This window comes from Rhineura floridana, chromosome 1 (genome assembly GCF_030035675.1).
Source record: "Rhineura floridana isolate rRhiFlo1 chromosome 1, rRhiFlo1.hap2, whole genome shotgun sequence".
NCBI classification, from domain to species: domain Eukaryota; kingdom Metazoa; phylum Chordata; class Lepidosauria; order Squamata; family Rhineuridae; genus Rhineura; species Rhineura floridana.
The window spans coordinates 143,173,248-143,178,928 of record NC_084480.1 but is presented as its reverse complement, the minus strand read 5'-3'; the positions used below and the strand labels follow the sequence as shown (position 1 = coordinate 143,178,928).

Below are 5,681 nucleotides of genomic sequence, written 5' to 3'. Positions count from 1 at the left end.
AGCACTGGCCTAGATGAACCTTGGTGTGATTTAGCAAGGGAATTCTTCTCATGTGGAAACATTTATAAGTGCACAACTGATTCTGAGAAGGCTATCGTGTTTGCCAAATACTCATTACATACAAGGGTCTTTTTGAAGTTTTGTACATTGTCTCACCTCCTCCTTTGAGAATCACATTATCTGTCCTCTGGTGTGCTTGGCTTGCATCTTGTGCGAGAAGCTTGCCGTGAGGAAATGCACTGCAACCTGCTGTCTGTGTGACCCGCCCAACTTGGACGGCGATCAGGCATAGAGAATGGTTCATGACGCAAAAGATTTACATGATCACTTCCCAGAATAACTTCACATGGCAAATGCTTTTCTGAGCATTGGAAGTAATGCATGCTTACATTGTGAGGCACCATGCATGCAACAAATTAGTCAATATAAACTGTTTACTTGGGCCTAATTAAAGTTAAATGGCAAGAGGTGAAAATAAACCAAAGACTATTTTGCAATGCATTGCCTGTGCTTTTTGTGTGCTCATTCCTATGTGCAAAAATTATTAATTCTATAGGAATATCTCTGTCATTAGTGTCAATTGGTAGGTTCTCACGCAGTTTGGTTTGCAGTGTTGTCAGCTCACAGCTAACAACCAAATTGCTTGATCGTAGTCACAGTGGTCTGGGCCGGGATGGTTGCACTCTTTTTTCTCTCTCTAGTAGAAATGTTCGTAGGGCATTAGGCAAACCACTTTCAGCCAAATCCAGAACAAAAGGGGTGCCCTTTAGGGAAGGTAGAAGACCACTCCTTTGCCCACAATTTAGATCCTATCTAATTATGATTATCCTCAGGACCACTTATATTTCTGGCTAGCTCGTGGCTATTGCTGTTTATAAGGAGATGGACATATACTGTCTCAGCCTTTCCCAACCTGTGATCCTTCCTATGTTTTGGACCGCAACTCACATCAGCCCCAGCTAATATGGCCAATTGTCAGGGATTATAGGAGTTTGAATCCTAGACTGGGGAAGGCTGTGCTATGTGTATGCATGCCAAAGGCACAAATGCCTTTCCTTCAAAGAGGGCAACTAACTTATGTTGACAATTAAGAAAAATTAAAAAGTAGCCACAACAAATGCTGTTGAACTGTTTTCATTTAGTCTTGAATATATCCAGCAGGGGTCTTTAATCCTTCTTGTGAATCTTCTTCCCCCACCATGAAATCTCTTCCCACTTCACATCTTGAAACATAAAGCAATGTTGTCTGCAGAGCAACAAGGAATTCCTAGCAGCACATCTCCCAGTTCTTTTACCAGCCGCAGGATAACACACACTTATTCTGTGACGGTTTGAAAATGTCTTTAGCGAGGTTTTCGTGACTGGAAGAGCAGTGAACTGCATGCGGAAACTGCTTCACTTCTTCCAGTACGTAGACGCATATTGCATCCAGGTTACAGTTTGGAAAAACAAATGGTACCTTTAACAATACGGGTGCTACGGGAGAGGATATCGCCATTGCACATTTAAATTTATAAGAAATATTTCCAGGGAATACATGAGATGCAGTGATAGCTGGTGCCCACTAGGACTGGTAGGATGGAAAGCAGAGAGACCAGCAGTAGGTGGAGCTAGAGCCAAAGACAGGCTGATCCTCCCGCTGATTGGTTATAAATAAGACAGCAGGCAGGTGTGGGCTGGCTGAGGGGAAACTGAAGTTGGTAGGGCAGTGCCCCATTTGGCCTAATTGACCAGTCTCCACTGGTGAGATGAATGATTATGGGAAGGGCCACAGCTCAGTAGTAGAGCATCTGCTTTGCAGGCAGAAAGTCCCAGGTTTAATTCCCAGCATCTCCAGGTAGGGCTGGGAGAAACTCCTGCTTGAAACCATGGACAGCTGCTGCCAGTCAGTGTCAACAATATTGAGCTAGATGGACCACTGGTCTGACTCAGAATAAGGCAGTTTGCTATGATCCTATACCCATCATCATGAGCATCCAATTGGCTGATGAAAGTAATACACACTTCTGTTGCAGCCAGGGATGGATGAATCTGTAACTTTCTGTTTCTCTCAATTCCTATTTTTTTCAATCTTAAGTTCAGCTCTCCACATTTCCACATCAGTTTGTAAAAAAAAAAAAAATTCATCAGCATATATGTGCAAATGTATCTCAATATGCACATTTTATGCAATTTTGCCTAATATGTACACTTTTGCATAGCATATCTTCTCTAATATAATGAATTTTATATGTTGTTTTCACTAATATACACATTTTTATACAAACGCTACCTTTAGCGTATGAGTTTTTGTGCACCTTCCTTGGCTGAACAATTTCACTGCAAAATTCAGAGAAGTGCAAGTTTTGAAGGATGACTGTGTTTCAGTTTGTATATTGCTTTGGAGAGTGTAGATTAGGTAGATTTGCCTTGAAATGAGGACTGTATGGAATTTGTCCTCCATCTCTAATTGCAGCCATGTCATTTCTCCCTCTATGGACTAGTTCCAGCTTTTCTAAAATACAACCTGGAGAGCTGCAAAAGCACTGGTCTGAACAGAGAACATGGTAGGACACATGCTGGAGGCAATGATGGATCTTCAGTAGAACCTTCAAATATCTGAAAAGCTACCTGTCCAGGACTTGATGTCAGTGCAGTCTCTGTTGCTGAAGATGCCAGGGAACCCACCAAGAAATCATAAAGTAAGAAAGAGTGCTTGGCTCCAAGCTGCATCATGAGCCCTTAAAGAATTTACTCCTCATTGAAGGGAGGGAGGGCTTGGCTCAACATCAGCACCTTTGCCAGGGAGTCCCCAACCCCTCGTAACCTCTTCCTATACATCAAGGTCTCCTGTCCTTTTAAATTTTTTACTGGGAGGAGCATTGCTTTTGGGGGGTATTTCCTGCTTTGTCTGCATTTGCAACTAATCAGAACCTGCGTGTTCAGAGGCAGTATACATCTGAATGCAACAACTCGGGACTAAAAATGGGGAAAGGCCTTCATGCTCAGTTTCTGTACCTTTTGCAGCATCTGGAGGGGGAAGGGTGCGAAACATTGCCAGTTTTTCTTCTGTGAAATGAGTATTTTGTGATGTCCACAGTAGTTTCTTATATTTTTTAATGTGCCCAGGGCCCAAAAAAGAGCATACAATGACTCCTGTTGGCTCTAGCCATTGAAGGTGAATGCTCATTGTGTCTTTTTGAGCTGTCCAAGGTCCTGCAGGCAGCGCCTGTCTGATCCGGAGTTGATTTCTCCTCATCTCTGCCCTTCACGTACACCCTGCAATGATAACTAAACAGAACCTCTGTGTTCAGAAGCAGTATACCTCTGAATGCAAAATCTGGGGACTAACAATGGGGAATGGTGTCTTCATGCTCTGTTTCTGCCCCTTTTGCAACATCTGGCTGGGAGCAGAATGCTTTGCTTTTTCCTTGTTTAAAAAATTTAAGTTGTTTTCACTGGGCTATGTATCTTGTCCCCCCACTCCTCCTATCTCATTTGATAGCACTGGAGTGTGTGTAATGTAGCTGAATTTGATAAATTGGAATTTCAGCATTTTGATGCAAGTGACCATAGTCAAATTTTGTGAGTTCCACAATGGTGCCAATATAGTTTTGAACATTTTTAGTGATTCCAGTTCTATTATTTTCCCATTTGGGGCAAACAAAACTCTTGTTCATCAGTTTACCTTCTTTAGAGCATGTAAATATAAAAGAATATTAAAGGGCATGTGACTATGAAAGAAGTTAGGAAAACAAAGTTGGTTCTTTATTTCTCATTTGGATGGAATTTTTTGGATGTGCCATATTAATTCCACGGCTTATGATTGGCAGGACCACAGAATCTGTTTTACAGAATTCATCTTCCAATTGTTTTTTTAATACCATTAAATGACTGAATTAAGAAAAGTTAGGGACCCTTTGTCTGCAATCTTCATTTGCAGATGCAAATTCAAGCTGGTGGTATGCCAAGGAAGATTCTGTCACCATTGCAGGGTAATAGAAAAAAGTGCCAAATTCATAAAATCCCAACTTTGGCCTGCAAAGGAAGAATCGGGAGTGCACATGCACTTTCCTGCACTTGACATCACATATGAAACCAGGCCTGGGAAAGGCAGGCGTAGTTAGCCTGAAATGGCCTGGTAGGCCTAATGAGGCTCTGGACACTACTGCGCTAAGCCCTTGCCAGCTATCCCTATCTATCCCTCTCCCACTACTCCAAGGATAGGGGGCATGTGCCCCCCCAGATGCTGTCGGACTACAGTTCTCACCATTCCTGTTCAGTGACCAAACTGGTTGGGGCTGATGGGAGGTGGAATCACACAACATCTGGAGGGCCACAGTTTCCCCATCTTTGATCTACTTAGTCAAGTTACTCCAGTATCATAGCTTGAGTGACTTTCTTAGCCTTTGGCTAACATCAGCACAAACATTTGTTACTATGATGAATCTGTTCTTGCCAGCTTAATATCTGGTAAGTCCTCTATTCGAGGACTATATATTGAATGGATTTTTGGAACTCTTTTTTTTAAAGGTGTTTTTAAAGATTTTTTTCATATCTTTGAAAACCTGTTTTTAAGATGTTTTAGAGTGTTTTTACTGTTTTGTTTGCCTACCTGGGCTCCTTCTGGGAGAAGGCATATATGTGGCATGCTGCCTGTCTGCATGCCAGTGCAAATATTTCATTCATTTATTTGGAAGATTTCTATCCCATCCACACTGAATGAGGGAAAGGAAGAAACAGAGGCTATACGAACGCCTCCATATGAGGGTGCTGTGTCCTCCCACGGAGAAGGATTGTGCCCTAGGGACTTAACCTCAAAACTCAGGGTTTAAACAGGTTTATTCCTGGATTTAAATATGATTTTGAACACTGCTTCAAAAGCATTATATACATCAGCCTGCAAATACTGCAGCGTTAGCAAGAAGTGTATAAATTGTAACTTACATATTTCCTGTTCCGTACAACTTGTAAAATTCACCATTACTATAAATTTCACCGCAGTTAGGCCTTAATATATGCAAAGATAAATCTAATAAGATGCAAAGGCCCTGAAGATCAGAATGGTCATAACATTTACAGGCAATGAGGAAAGGAACGGACCCTCAAAGAAGCATCTACCATAAATTGTATGCAAAAGACAAAAAAAGTCCATGAAGGGGGAAAAAGAACCCTGACCTTTCCAAATACAGAAAGCATCCCCTGGACAGTTTGCCAAGCTAATTCTAATTTTTGATTGTCCATTGTTAACGTATTGGTTGATCCAGTCAGCAGATAAACAAGCAAATAGATACAATTCAGAGGCTGTGATGCTCACATAGAGCTCAATGCACACAGATGCTTCCCACTTCTTGCTAAAGAACAGGAGAGTGTTTTGTTTGGGCAGCGGATAACCTCTGTCACTGAGAAATCCCAACAACCTTTGACTATTCCCAAAATATGGAGGCAATTTTCTTTCATTAAATTAACTGATTAGTTGTTAAGCTCTTTAAGTACTAGGTCAATGTACTATTCATATACTCCGAAGTGAAATCCCAATTTGGGTTGCTAGATACTAGGCAGAATATATACTATATATGTGGTTCTTGGCATCATACACTTATTGTCAGATTCAGATCAAGGTGGGGCTATGCAAATAAGAACAGGGCTTCTGTCAATACTGTCTGTCATTTAAAATTGTGTGCATACAAATGTGTGTGTTT

The 5,681-nt window shown here is 41.4% G+C and overlaps 1 pseudogene; it reads left to right on the top strand.

Annotated features, from left to right (window-relative positions):
• Window positions 1–4,392: 4,392 nt before the first annotated feature.
• On the top strand, window positions 4,393–4,552 carry LOC133375960 (U2 spliceosomal RNA; annotated as a pseudogene).
• The last annotated feature ends 1,129 nt before the right edge of the window (window positions 4,553–5,681 follow it).